Source organism: Lissotriton helveticus, chromosome 5_1, assembly GCF_964261635.1.
Source record: "Lissotriton helveticus chromosome 5_1, aLisHel1.1, whole genome shotgun sequence".
NCBI classification, from domain to species: domain Eukaryota; kingdom Metazoa; phylum Chordata; class Amphibia; order Caudata; family Salamandridae; genus Lissotriton; species Lissotriton helveticus.
The window spans coordinates 1401651742-1401667458 of NC_136065.1; the positions used below are offsets into that span (position 1 = coordinate 1401651742).

Here is a 15717-nt window from a genome sequence, read left to right on the forward strand (position 1 = left end):
TTTTGAGACCTTACAACCGTAACATCAAGTTTGAGGCATGTGGGCTGCTGAATTCATATCTATAGCATAGATCGCCGCCTAGTGTTGGGTCCGGATGATTGCACATTGTTGTCCTGGAAGAGTCTTCGAAGTATCACGAGATAGGTGGCACCTCCCCTGGACTACAGTGCGCATGGGCATCGACCCAGATTGTTTTTTTCCGCCATTGGGTTCGGATGCATATTTGATCACTCAAGTTCGGAATCTATAGAAACTATCTTTTTTGCCCAAAGGCCTTTTCCTATATCGTCGGTATTGTCTTCCGATCGGTGCCCAGTTCTGTTGCAGCTCAGTTCCCGAGTCGAACATCCAGAGGAGTCGCGTGACTCTTCAGTGCTCGAGGCCCGGTCGACGCTACAGGCCTTCTTCGACAAACCATCATGGAACGGAGCCCGTTCAAAAGGTGCCCCGTGTGCAACTCGAAGTATCCCCACATCGACGTCCACCCGGTGTGCAACAAGTGCCTGTCACCGGATCACGATGAAGCCAACTGTATGGCTTGTTCTCGTTTCCGCTCCAAGAAGACGATTCGACTTCGGCGCGCCGGGAGGCCCAGCAGACGGCACCTGACCCGGTGAACATTTTCGATACCGAGGCAGACGAGCAGGAAGATCAAGAGCCGATTTCCAATCCAGCGGCCGAGATCGATTTCAACTACGACGCAGACGTTATAAATGCTCGATGCAGAAGACATCGTCGACGAGGTAGGAGACGACGATGGGGCCTATGGGGCCACGGAAGATAGCTCAAGCGAGGAGCTATGCCCCGTTCAGACAATATCTACGGCTCAGGTCGAGGGATCGCCACATGGCCTTACCCAAGATCTTGCACCAAGTTCCACGGTCTCGCCTCCGGACACTTCTAAGGAGCCGCCATTGGTCAAATCGAAACCAAAAGAAAAAGCTTTGGTTTCTACACAACCGAAAGTGCTAGAGGCGCCGTCGAAACCGAAAGCGCGTGTCGCCTTGGTCGGCTCCACATCTTCAGACCTGTCGGTGCAGACTAAGCCGAAAAAGGTTGTCGAACCGGTGAAGTCGCTCAAGGGCGTCGAGCCGAAGACTGGGACACCGAAAGCACTTGTCAAGGTCGTCGAGCCGAAGACTTCGGCGCCGAGGGCCGTCGACAAAGACAAGGGACTCGGAGCAACAAAAGTTGTCGATCCTGCGCGTCGGCCGGACAAGGCCAAAAGTACTACGCCCCTCGAGTCCGCACATGGTGGTGGCTCTAAGGCACCTGTCGAGTCGACGCAGCCGTCCGCCTCCTTCACGAAGCAGGTGTCGGAAGCATTGAAACGCATTAAGGACAAAGCTTCCGCTGTCGATCCGAAGGATACTTCCACGCCGAAGCCTGCCGCCAAACCGCAAAAGTCGACGGCACCGATCCAGTTTACGCTGGCGCCGAAAGCGTTCACGCCAAAGAAGGTTGTCGAGGTGTCCACGGGGCCGAAGCATACCCCTGCAGTTGTGGGCACAGCGCATCGCCGACCCCTGCTGGAGGAGCAGTCGGAACAATTCATCGACGCCGACACCGGTTTACTTTCCATTTACAAACGAAAGATCACACCAGCACAGTCTATGGAGTCCTATACAATTCCTTTAAAGAAGGATTCCACGGATTCACCCGTTCTTGTGGAACTAATAACTCCACGTGGCCAGGACACTGCTCCGCTCTCGCCCACTTACTCAGATGTGGGGGCTGGGGAAGGGGACTTTGAGTACAACTACCCTGCCGACACTGATCCTGAAGATCAGCATGACACATGGGCAGATGCTGTGGACTCAGGGGATCCACAAACTGCCCCAGACACTCAATTGTATAATGTCAAAACATCGCCTACTGAGGACTCAGCGGCATTTAATGCGCTTATTGAGAGGGCAGCCAAAAATCATGACGTCCAGCTCCATGCTGACCCTATTGAGGTGGACTTTCTGTTTGACACCTTTTCCACCGCGGAGAAGACCGTAAAAACTCTGCCAATGCTGAAGGGTGTCTTAAAACATGCTGCAGACATTTTTAAAGAACCCACACGTGCCAGGGTTATAAACCCTAGAATTGAAGAAAAGTACAAGCCGGCGCCTGGGGACCCTACCTACATCAAGGGCCAGTTGCCGTTGGACTCTCTAGTTGTTTCTAATGCCCGGAAGAGGGCAAACTCACAAACTACTGGTGATGCTCCTCCCCCTGACAAGGAATCTAAAGTGCTAGAAGCATCAGGGAAGAGGGTGGCGGCTCAAGCGGCCAATATCTGGCGCATTTCAAACACTCAGGCACTCTTGGCCAGATATGACAGGGCTCATTACGATACACTTGAAACCCTGTTACAACACTTGCCAGATGAATATAAGGAGGCAGCAGAGATGCTCATTCAAGAAGGGAAACTGTTCTCAAATGCTTCTATTAAGTGTGCACTGGACGCAGCAGACACCGCGGCCAGGGCTATTAATACCAGCGTAATGTTACGGCGACAGGCCTGGCTCAGGATCTCCGGGTTCAGGCCGGAGATACAGACCACCATCCTGAACCAGCCTGTAAACCCTGATCACTTATTTGGACCTGAGGTGGACACCACCCTGGAAAAAATAAAAAAGGACACTGCGACTGCAAAGTCCATGGGGGCTCTCCAGTCCCAGCAATTCAGGGGTAGTTCATTTCGTCGCTCAGGCAATAGAGGTGTTTCCAGAGGCCAGCTGTCCCAGCAAACACAGTACCATAAAAGTGGCGCGCAAACCACGTACAACAAACAGAGTAGAGGTGGCTATCGTGGAAACAGCGCAAAAGGCAGAGGTCGTCGAAACAACAGCTCCCGATCCTCCGCCACCAACAAACAGTGACGCCTTTCACTGCCCCCGACCATACAACACCAGTCGGGGTGAGGCTCCAGCAGTTCCTGCCAGTGTGGAAATCCATCACCACAGACAGGTGGGTCAGAAAGCTTATATCCAGTACGGTTATTGTCTGGAGTTAACATCCACTGCACCCAACATACCCCCAAAACACCGTCCTATGTCCACAGAGCATTTGCGCTTATTGCAGCAGGAGGTACTCGTCATGCTACAAAAAGGGGCAATCGAGCTTGTGCCGGTGGAAGAAAGAGGCACAGGAGTGTACTCCCTGTACTTCTTAATCCCAAAAAAGGACGGGTCCCTCAGACCCATACTGGACCTCAGACCCCTAAACCAGTACATTCTATCCAAACACTCTCACATGCTCACACTGCAGCAGGTTCTTCTGTTGCTCAATCAGGGAGATTTCCTGATGGCCTCCTGCATCTTCATAGTCCTGCATGCGAGACTACATATGCGTCCGCTTCAGGAGTGCTTAGCACATCAATGGACTCAGGCTCACGGACAGTTGAAAGACCTAGTGTTGGTGACCGGTCGTGCATACAACTCTCTGCATTGGTGGACTCCACACAACCTTTGCGAGGGACGACCGTTCCAGGAGCCTGTGCCACAAATCATACTAACAACGGACGCATCTCTCCAGGGATGGGGAGCTCATGTACTCCACTACACGGTGCAGGGACTATGGACCACGCAGCAAAAGAAGATGCACATCAACCTCCTAGAGCTGCTGGCAATCTTCATGGCGATGAAGGCATTCAAGGTACATCTGTGCAACAAGGTCGTGTTGATCCGGACGGACAACATGACAGCAATGTACTACATTCAGAAGCAGGGAGGTACACACTCTCCGCAGTTGTCTCATCTGGCTCAGAGCATGTGGAAGTGGGCCATTCATAGGAACATCTTCCTCATGGCGGAACACCTCCCAGACAAGGACAATCAGATGGCGGATCTGCTCAGCAGGTACATCCACCAAATGCACGAGTGGGAGCTACATCCATCAGTACTCCACCCGTACTTCCAGCAGTGGGGTCATCCAGAGATAGACCTGTTCGCCACGAGGGAAAACGCCAAATGCCAAAGCTTCGCCGCCAGGTTCCCACACCCACAGTCGCAGGGCAATGCTATATGGATGAACTGGTCAGGCAGATTTGCGTACGCTTTTCCCCCAGCACCTCTAATACCGCTAGTGGCACGCAAGCTGAAGCAACACTCAATGACGCTCATCCTGGTTACTCCAACGTGGGCACGCCAACCATGGTACACCACGTTTCTAGACCTTTCCGTGGTACCGCATCAAAGGCTGCACCTCACACCCAGACTTTTGACGCAGAGCCATGGCGACATTCAGCAACCAGATCCACAACAGCTCAACCTAGCGATCTGGCTCCTGAGGTCTTAGAGTTTGGCTACCTCAACTTGCCTCCAGACTGCATGGATATCATACGGGAGGCAAGAAAGCCCACCACCAGAGCATGCTATGCAGCGAAATGGAAGCGGTTTGTCATTTATTGCGTAGACCCCGACATAGACCCGCTTGACGCGTCCACGCACATCATTTGTTATCTGTTACATCTTTACAAATGCAATCTAGCGTATGCTTCCATTCGAATTCATTTATCCGCCATAGCGGCTTATCTCCAAAACAGGCAGCATCTCTCCCTTTTTAGAGTGCCTGCCATTAAAGCCTTTCTAGAGGGACTCAAACGAGTCATTCCTCCCAGGACCCCACCTGCTCCTGAATGAAATCTTAATGTGGTCCTCACCCGACTAATGGGTCCACCTTTTGAGCCTCTACATTCATGCGAGATTCAGTTCTTAACATGGAAAGTGGCTTTCCTGATAGCCATTCCGTCACTGCGACGTGTTAGTGAGCTCCAGGCACTAACTGTACAAGAGCCATTCATACAAATTCACTCCAACCGGGTGGTGCTGCGCACTAACCCTAAATTTCTTCCAAAGGTCGTTTCACAGTTCCATATCAATCAGACTATTGAACTGCCTGTGTTCTTCCAAAATCCTGAGACAGTGGCAGAAAGAATGCTCCACACTCTTGACGTCAAAAGAGCTTTGATGTATTACATTGATAGGACCAAAGAGTTTAGGAAGACAAAACAACTCTTTGTTGCCTTTTCCGCACAACACAAAGGCAACCCCATTTCCAAAGCAGGTATAGCCAGGTGGATCGTTAAGTGTATTCAGATTTGCTACCAAAAAGCTAAGCGCACTTTAACGATCCCCCCCAAGAGCCCACTCCACCTGCAAGTTGGGGGCCTCCATGGCTTTCCTTGGGAATATCCCTTTAGAGGACATTTGTAGAGCAGCCACATGGTCTACCCCACACACATTTACAAAACACTACTGTGTAGATGTGCACTCCAGGCAGCAGTAGGGCAGGCTGTTCTCAAAACACTTTTTCAGACTGCTGCAGCTGGCACAGGCGGCCGCCGCTAATGGAGGGACTGCTATGTATTCTATGCTATAGATATGAATTCAGCAGCCCACATGCCTCGAACCGAATATGCTACTTACCAGTATGCATCTGTTCTTGGCATGTAGGGCTGCTGACATTCATATCGCCCGCCCTCCTCCCCGGCGCCTGTAGCGGCTGCAGCACTTACACTTACTCTTAGCATGGTCATCGCTCACACTGTTACACTCCATCTTCGCCACAATGGCTAAAAACAATCTGGGGATGGAGTCGATGCCCATGCGCACTGTAGTCCAGGGGAGGAGCCACCTATCTCGTGATACTTTGAAGACTCTTCCAGGACAACAATGTGCAATCATCCGGACCCAACACTAGGCGGCGATCTATGCTATAGATATGAATGTCAGCAGCCCTACATGCCAAGAACAGATGCATACTGGTAAGTAGCATATTCGTTCCCTAGAACCAACCATGGAAAATTTTACGCCTCAATCTTTGGCCACATTACAGATTAAAACCAAGTTTATACAAAGTGAACAATTTTCACTCTGTTTTTAAGCCACTATCCTCCTCCATGCTAATCTCTTTTATCCAGAGTCCGGAAATGACCACTGTTCACTAGATAGGAAAAGGAACACTTAGATGTCATGTGGTACTTCCTCTCCTATCATTAAGGTTGCTAGAGTTTAAGCCCTTCTTTGCACATCTTATAGGTTAGTCTGTTTCGAACACATACCTGTGTATCTCCCCAGGAACCTGTATAGGATTTGAAGGTGGTTTGTAAGGGCTTGATGCAACAAATGTCCTCTCCTTACTGAAGCTGTGCCGCCCTGCCCATATATCAATTCTACCTGCTATGGTTCTTCCCTTAATGTGGATGACAGCATTGGGAGCACACTGGCAGGGTTTTTCTTTCCCATTTTATTTTTCCGACATCTGTTTTGTGCTCTGTAAAGGGGCCACCCACCGTATACTTCCATTCTGAATTAGATGTGCTTGCCTTTTCAACACAGGCACACAGTGATTCGGTGGTGACAGTATTACTCTAGTCGAGGGTTATTTTATCTGTAAGCCCTTCTGGAGACTGCCTAATAGTTTTCCTTTGTACATGTTCAGTGTAGTCCCTATGACTGGGGATCTGAAAGACATGTTGGTGATAGATTCCTTACCTTAGAATAGCCCCAGGCATCAGACTGGATCCGGAAAGGTTTTTCATCAGCAGTACCCCTGTGGGTCGGTAGGCGGCGTCGTACGACTCCGCGTACATCGCTGGCGGCGTAGTCGCCTAGATGACGTCACTGGAGCTACTTAACTGGGCCGATCTGGAGAGAGCGGTACCCCCAGTCATTTTTAGGACTCGCCTGAGCCACCGCATGTGCTGCTCTGGCGAGACTTTTAGTTAGTGGGCTTCAAAAGTCCGACCACATGCTTTGTGTGGCCTGTAGCGTGCGGTTACTTGCACAGTTATGCGCACAGGCGCCATCTGGCTTTCCTCGCATTGCTCGCGGGCACCCTCGCGATCACTTTGACTTTCGCGGCCGCATCACTTTCATGGCCGCGCGGCCAATGCTTGTTAAAATTGCATCCCTACCCCAGCAGCTTCATCTTGACTCAGTACCCCTCTGGAACTTGCCTGTGGAATAGCTTTTGACTTCCGTGACCTCATAAAGACTCCCCAGTAGTGGGAACAGGTTCCGTTCATGTTTTTTTTATCTGCCCTTTAATTTGGCCGCGCTTGTGTTTCAGTTCTTGTTGTTGCTGACAGCATTCACCCCGCTCCAGCCAGTAGCGGCCCGTGTCCTCTTGTACCTTCCTCTCCTGCACCTCCATCTCAGTGGTGAGCATTTCTTGGAAGCAGAGAAAGCTTCAGTTTATGATTTTGTTCTGCCGAGAAGCTTCCCTGGAAATTGGTGTGCACTTCCATTCTCGATCTTGGCTGTTGTGAGCTTCAATGAAGTCCCAGACCCGACTGAATTTGGCGAAGACATGCCGATAGTAAACCATATCAAGTTCAATAAACTTTATTCGGTTAAAAAACAATTAACCATAAAAGTAACAAACATAAAACAAAGTACAATAATTACAATAGTTACAATAAATACTTCTCATGATTGATAATACAGTGAGGTAGATCAATAGGGAATCTATGATATTTCAATTTGAATTTGTTTTCTAAATTTAAAAACACTTTTTAAATAATTTAAAATCACAGTAACAGTTAAAATCGTGTCCATTTTCTGTACTTCTAAAAAAGCTGGGCGACATCTGGTTAGATTCATATTTTTTTAAAAAGGGACAATAATTTTCCTACGTATAGCAGTATAAAATTTGCAGAAAAAAAGGATATGAATATCAGATTGTTGTGATGTACCATCACACAAGCAGGTGGGCAAAATATGAGTCCATGAGTTCATGCATGGAAAAGACACTAATCTAAAAAATATACAAAATCTAAAACGAGTTAAAAGAAAGCGATCATAGTTAGTCATGGGCAGGGATAAATATGGCTGTACAGTATTAGTCTCACAGAGGGTAGGAAGGTGAGAGTGTACTGTAGATTTCAAAATTTCCACTCTCTTCCTCTTGTTCATCAAGTGGTCCAGGCAGATAGTTTTTAGTAACTTCCTAGGAATAGTGTCCATTGAGATTGGATCCAGGAAATATGAGTGTAGTCCAATCTCGGTCAAGAAGTGATTTACGTAACTCAACCATTCCATTCTGTCCGCATGGTCCAAACTGAGGGTGTCACGTAGCAGAGCCCGGTTCATAACGCATTCGTTAGTAGTCCATACCCTATGCCACAATAGGATAGGTTGAATTCTGATAATGTCCGTTATGTAGGGTTGGCCAAGTTCAGCGTGACAATTAAATGTGGCTGCACACTGTGGGACTGCTAGAACTCCCCTCAGAAATTTGTTCTCTACCAGCTGGATTTGATCAACATTTGCATATCCCCACAGACCTGAGCCATACATAGCCACAGACAAGCATGTAGCTTTATAGATGGTTAACATTTCTTTTATCGGCTTCCTGCCCAGTTTCCTAACAAAATTCTGTAAGGCCATGATCGTTTTCATAAATAAAAGAGTTCTAGCCTTAATAGCGCTTGTCCAGGAGCCTGACTCATGGAATAAAATGCCCAAATAAGAAAAGGTTGGGGTGTTATCCAGCGGGACATTGTTTAAAACAATACGCTTCATTGATTTACCTGGTTTTAGGCCGCAATTCATTGAGAAAGTCTTACTACAGTTAACTAGTAGATCCAGGTTCAACATAAATTTCTCAAAGCTAACTACTAGTTTTTGTAGAGCACGAGGAGTGCGTGCCATGAGTACTGCGTCATCCGCATACATGAGCGCAGGGATTTCCCTCCTCCCCACCCTGGGCATATCCCTACACTCCTGCAGCAGGTGACGCTCGAGCCCATTGATATAAAGAAGGAATAAAAAAGGTGCCAATACGCAACCTTGCCGCACTCCGCGACCTATGCTAAATTGTCTGGAGCATTCTCCCCCCCTGCCGTAACGAACAGAGGCTGTAGCTCCACTGTAGAGTTCCCTCAAAAAACAGATAATGTTATTATCCACTCCCAAACCTTTCATTATATTCCACAATTTAGAGTGTGATACACAGTCGAACGCTGAAGAGAGATCGACAAAAGTAAAATACAAGCGTTCGGATTTTATCCTTATATATTTATGCTGCAAGAGCATTAGGTTTAACCCTTGCTCAACTGTACCAATCCCTTTTTGGAAACCAAATTGCAAATCACTAATAATATCATTTTCCTCTGCCCAGCTTTGGAGTCTTGCCAACACAACACGTCCTAAAATTTTTACTGAGGAATCAAGAAGGGAGATTGGTCTGTAACAGGCACAGCTGTTCCTATCCCCCTTCTTGTAGATCGGGACAATGACTGAGGTGAACCAGGATTCTTTCAGGCCCAATGAGAGAGCTGCATTAAAAAGTTGTACTAACATTGGCCCCCAAATTTCAATATTAGCTTTAAATAGATCTGCCGGAATCCCATCAGGTCCGGCAGCCTTACCGCATTTAGTTGATCCCAGGGCTAAGAGCACTTCATCAATTGTCGTAACCAGGTTGAAACTCTGTTGTACATCCGGGCTAGAGTTAATACCCCCACCATGGATGTCTTCCTGTGCCTTATAAAGATTTGAAAAATGGTCTACCCATTTATCCTCATCTATTGCAATCTCGATTCGCGCCGTGTGGGTTTCATAGGGGAGAGGAGTATTAACTGCTTTCCAAAATGCAGCGGAATCTTTAGATTGCGAGGCCTCACAAAGGGAATCTAATGCCTCCTTATTTAATGCGGTTTTCCTTGCTTTCAGAGCCTGAGTATATGTATTCCTACACTCTCTTATTTCATTTTTATCCTTGGGGCATCTGTGTACTGCCTGTTTTAAATTTTTCAAAGCCCTTGTACATACAGTATTAAACCAACTCTTAGGCCCCTTGCCTCTGCGTTTTGCCTCCACCCTTAGGCTACTTTTTATATTTGCAGCTATTGTTCCAAAGTGCTCAATAATTTGATCGTTAGTGGAATTATCACTTAGGCAAATCCTAAAACTATTTGAGCACACCTCCCAGAGTTTCTCAAAAAAGGTTGTGGGGATTACTTTACTCCATTTAAGTGTGTACCCATTTTGTCTCCCAAGGACAACATCAACCGCTGTCTCTACTAGAGGCGCGGCCGTCGATGGGTCTGGGAACAAATCTGCTACCTTAAGAGATTGTGGAAGGTGGTCCCTTATGGGTAATTGGATATTCGTAACCCCCAAGAGTCTATGATTGAGGTTACTGGAAGTGATAATAAAATCAATAGTTGTCGATGAGCCTCTACCAACAAAAGTCGGAACAAAGGGTGTAGGTTCTGGGGCAGATTCATTGGCAAACCCCAAGTCAAACATGAATAATAATTCATTTAGTAAGTCCCCCATCAGGGTATGATCAAAGTGTGTCAAGTACATGTCTCTCTGTCATTAGGCCACATAGGCCCTGATTCCTTTTAGTACATAATGAACAATTAAAATCCCCCCCCCCCAAATGATTATCAGGTCCCTTTCATTTCTGTCTACCTCTAACTGAATTTCATCTTTAAGCTGCTTCATTACAACCAGAATATCATCTCTCGGGACATTGTTATAAAAATTAATAATTAGCACCACAGCTCCTTTATAATTCCGTAAGGTTATAATTTGGAAATAACAAGAACTTAAATGGCAGTGAGCTTGTTTAATTTTAAGTTGATTTGAAACAAGCGTTGTCAACCCACCCTTAGCTCTTCCAAAATGACCTCCAACAGCTGGTGTAAAGAAGGTTCTATAGCCACTTACATGGATTGATTCCTGTATCCAGGTTTCTTGCAAAGCCACTATATCCTGACCATTTATTACTGACTCCCATGCCGGATTTGTGATTTTTTGCCTAAACCCTGCTATATTCCAAAACAACAGTGTGCATAGATCATTCTCTTTCTGGGTCAGGCCTTCACCTGCCTGTTCCCCACCCCTAATAATGATATCAACTGTGGGGGATTGCATCTGTTCCTGGATATTACTGTTACATGGTAATAAACTGTTAGTATTAGGGGTCTTTTGTAAAGTTGGCAAATCTTGGGGAATCCCGCTCAAAGTCTCAGTACTTTTAAGGGGAACTATATCCTTAATAAAGGGGTAGGAAACTAAAGGATAAAACTTATTCCCAGCCAAATTTTTTTGAGATGTCTGAGCTTGTTGTCAATCCACCCCGTCCAGCCCATTAAAAATCTGGAAACGATTTTGGATTGGTAAATTGTACATGGACGGGTGGAACTCTTTGTTATACCATGGCCTCCCCTGCAGGAGGTTGGGCTCAGGATGTAGTGGATATTGGCTATTTATAGGGGGGTATTGATAATCTAATACCTGGTATCTGGGATAAAACTCCTCCGAGCTTTGCATATGAATATGGGGGTCCTGAGCATTTACAAAACAGAGGATAACCCCTCAACGGTGGTGGCCCCATTAAACCGGGCATATCCCATGGTCCCACTTTTCTAAAACCCCGCTGTCGGTGTGATGTTTTCTTAAATAGCTGCCTATTCCAACCCTGTTTATTATTGTCTTTTGATGGTGCATAGGGATAGAAATAGGATAAAAGATGTGTGGAGATGGCATCGCTGCTACTGGCATCGAACCAATCTCCAATGTGCCTCACGGCCCTATAATCCTTGAAATTGATGACTATTACGTCACCCATTCTGTCCTTAGGTCTGACTCCCACCCAATGGGCACGCCTTACACTTACGATTTCTCCATTGATGGATGCAGGCAACGGTCTGTTGTCTCGGAGCCAGAATGTAACCTTGTTCCGTAAGGCAACGTGATCTTCCCATTTACCTGTAGGTAGCTCTGGAACCCCTGCCATTACAATGACGAAAGGGGCACAATCTGGGGGTAAGTCTATTGTATGGCTCGTTTTTTCTAAGGCAGTAGTTGGTGGATTCTTATTTCTCAGGTTAGTTGTTAAAGGGTCTTTTCTGCCTCCCTGATTTTGAGATCCCCCAGGTTTTTGAGTTTGTTCTTTAGTTAGTGGGGCCGCCAGCTGAATAGCAGGCGGTTGCAATGTGGGAGTTGATGGCACAATCCTTGGGCTACCCACTCTACCCTTTTCTTGGACTAATTTCCTTTTTTTTAAACACGGGTGCTGATATCTTAATTACGGGAGTAATAGGAGCAGATGTTATAGGGGGCATTACAGCGTTAGATTTTGCAGGAGGGTTAGTCTTAACTGTGGGATTCGTCTTAGCTTTTTCCGGGCCTTTTATTAGTTCATGTAAAAGGAGGGAATTCTGTTCAACCTTTTTCTCTATGGTGTCCAAATGTGTGGACATCAAGTCGGTCTTATCCAAAATCGGTTGCCACACACCCCTAATTAATTCTAAGATTTTGGCCAACATGGCCTCTTCACCTAATGGGATTTGACCAGTATGTGACTGTGGGGACTGAACTACCCCTTTCCTTATCTTCTGAGGTCGGTTACACAGTGGTTCACCCCCCCTTTTTTTACTTGTTCTTATAGTGGGCGGTGAAATGGAAAACCTGAAAGATGCCTCAGTGGGCATTTTTGGAGATCCTGATAACCTTCCATTATCATTCCCTGTATATGAATCTAGTAGAGATAAGCTAGTTGGCGTACTGGACAAAAGAAGCTTACTCATTGTAGTAGGATCAAGGGGAAAATTATCAGTATTGTCTATGATCCCTGATTGTAAACAGTCAATAAGCATCACAGAATCTGTGGGTCGACTCTGTGAAATAGCATCCCCCACTCCTCCCAGGTTTGAGGATCTCAACTCAAGAAGTAGAGGTGCAGTTTCAGGCACACTCCCCCCTCCTTGTGTAATTTTATAACTTGCCTTACTTTGCTTCCCCCTCCGTCTCACTCGGGCTTTCTTAAATTTTCTAGGGGATTCTTTAGTTGCACGATCATTTATTCCTGTAGCTGATGATATAGCCAATACTGTGGGAACTGGAGCACAAAAATTTTCATCAGACTGGCCTGCATGGACCATAGCTGTTACAATGGTTACTTTGCCTGCAGGGACTGAGTGTTCCATAGCCACAGGGTTATCAGAAACAGTTACTAGGAGTTCTGGTACAGTAGTAATAGTAGGTGAGTGTTCCAAACCCAGTGAAGCCCTCCTGTTACTGTTAATTTGCGCTACCTTCTTTATAAGGAAATTGTCCATAGTAACCACTTTAGTAGTCATAGTGGCTGATGGTTGAATGCTGGCTTAATACGAGAAGTATAAAAGACAAATAACAAGTTCTCACTCACATATTAAGAAGCTGCTCGAATGATAGATAGAGGGACGTAAAGGGTATGGCCCCGGCCCGGCTCCTCGGTCAACGGAGGGCCACAGAGGGCCCGCCCTTTGCCCGGGCTTAGCCCCGGGCGTCCCGCGACGCGGGGCCTCTGTCCGCTTTATGGGTCCGTGTGCGCTCCCTCAGCGCGACCCGCGTCACTCAGCACGCGCCGCCGCGTTGCCTTCCGGGATTTGTAGTCTCCCGGAGCGGCGGCGCGGAGTCCTGATGGCGTCTGACTCTTGGCGGTGTCGGCGAGGTCTGCAATGGGTCTCCGTGGATCTCTGGCCTCGTGCAACTCGGCAATATGGCAGTTTCCCCCGCTCTGCCGGGCCTCTGTCCGCTTTATGGGTCCGTGTGCGCTCCCTCATCGCGACCCGCGTCACTCAGCACGCGCCGCCGCGTTGCCTTCCGGGATTTGTAGTCTCCCGGAGCGGCGGCGCGGAGTCCTGATGGCGTCTGACTCTTGGCGGTGTCGGCGAGGTCTGCAATGGGTCTCCGTGGATCTCTGGCCTCGTGCAACTCGGCAATATGGCAGTTTCCATATGCCACATAATGATAGTAAACGATATGCCACATAACCAGACCTGCAGACGTGCTGCTAAAGATGGCCTGGTCACTGCAAACACGGATTCGGCTCGCGGAGTATGCGGACGGCAGCCATAAAACATGTTTGGTACACAAAGCTCATTAGACCCCTACCTTACTGAAGTTTTCCCAGCACTATGGTGGTTAAATAAACAAAGCTTGTGTTATTTTCACTGGGATTCGGCTCCTCTATATATCGTGTATTGTGTTTTAAGAAAACATTATATTTGGCATTCTGTTTTATTTTTCCCATTTGCAAAATTAAACGTTTTACACTCTGCCCAATAAAAAAAATGTATTTCCTCAAACCATAGAGTGCAAAACCACATTTACCCTGCATTTTATCTAAGAGTCCTGATTTAATTCCTTACTAGTTTAAAATTCAGCGGTCTTTTAATGTTATCAGGAGTGCATACGTTTAAAAGTGTGGAGCTCTGATGTTGCTTTCTTTATCGTTGCTCGGAAGGCACTGAAGTTTTGCTCATAATCCCAATGCAGACATGAAAATGTTACTCATGCACATGGACACCTTGGCTGCTATGTTCTTTTAGTTAGTGCACCGCATTTTGGGTACCGTTTCCACACTCACTGTGGCACTATCTCTTGTTAACTCCGTTAATCCTGCCTTCTGTTTGAGCGTTGTGATTCAGCAGTTGGCAGGGCTCGCCTACCCAGCATAGGATCGGAAGTCTTATTTCACTGTGCACAGAGCTATGCAACAAACGACCCCCGAGTTTGTGGGATCTGTAACCTCTGAGCACATCACAGCCCCACCAGCAAGGACCTGAGTGGCAGTTAGAGTAAGACATGCTCCCCTCTACTTAAACTTCGGTTAGTGGTGTCGTATCCTGGCCTGTTGTAGAAATATCCAGATGGAAATGTTCCATTAAAAAAAAAAACTGTGTTTATCCCCAGTTCTAAGGCACTACGTCTTCAGATGCTTCTGCTGTCAAAAAGTAAAAGGTTCCCTTCTGCCACTACATTTGTTTTGTTTTTTGGTTAAGCCTGGGTAGCGCATGCGCTGCTCTGGGAGGCATGCTGTATTACATGCTTGAACCACTGCCCACTCTGCCTATTTTTGTCATTGGCTTGTTTCAGTGTCCTTTGTAAATGCTGGCTTCTGATTCGATAAGAGGCTTGTTCGTGCATCCTTAGTACCACCTTGTCTTAATTAGTAACCTCCCAGTAAGACCGGCCCTTTTACCGCTGTTACACACAGTCTTATTTGGTCGGTAAGCACTATTTTCTTTAATGAGTTTCTCCTACTGCAGGCACATGCTTTCCTGCAACATTCATCGCGCCATGCACGCTTTCACTTTCCAAGCAGCCCTGGACAATGGTGGCTGCTTATTTTAAATTAAATTGGTCTCGCATTTACAAGCGTTTGAGCTGTTGGCATTGTAAGTGACAATTACTTTTATTTATGTGCTAACTATCAAAACAGATAAATAAAAAGCATTGTCATTTACAATGCCAATTGCTTAACCTCTCGTAACTGCGAGACCTATTGCATTGCAAATGCTTGTTTGGCTGAGTTTTGTGGGACTTTTTGTCTGTTTTCAAGTGTATATCAATCTACAGGTGCATAGGGATGCCAGGTTTTAAGTCCTGCGTGGCCTGTCCTCCGCACAATGTTGGTGACGGACCCACACCATGAGTGTCTCTATTGCCTGGGGTGCGACCACGACTCTGCATCATACCCCCACTGCCGGGCCATGGCTCCGAAAACTTTGCGGCAGCGGTCCCGAAAGTGACTGGAGGCCCGGGAGTCTGTTCCATGCCGTTCAAGGTCCCGGTCCGGAGGGAGGCCGAGGGACCGGCCCCGGAGCCATCACCATCATTCGAAGTCTTCACACTCGGAGTCAGGTTAGGCAAAGCACAAAAAGGGGAAGAAGCGTTGTCGCTCTTCGCCTTGCCCTAGCCGGTCGCACGACGAGGCTAAGGG

General features: G+C 47.2%; 1 protein-coding gene across 9 annotated transcripts in view; it reads left to right on the plus strand.

The window, feature by feature from the left end:
- The window catches only part of CSDE1 (cold shock domain containing E1), a 1051746-nt gene that overhangs the window by 992449 nt on the left and 43580 nt on the right, over positions 1 to 15717 (plus strand). The gene's annotated exons all lie outside the window — the stretch shown is intronic.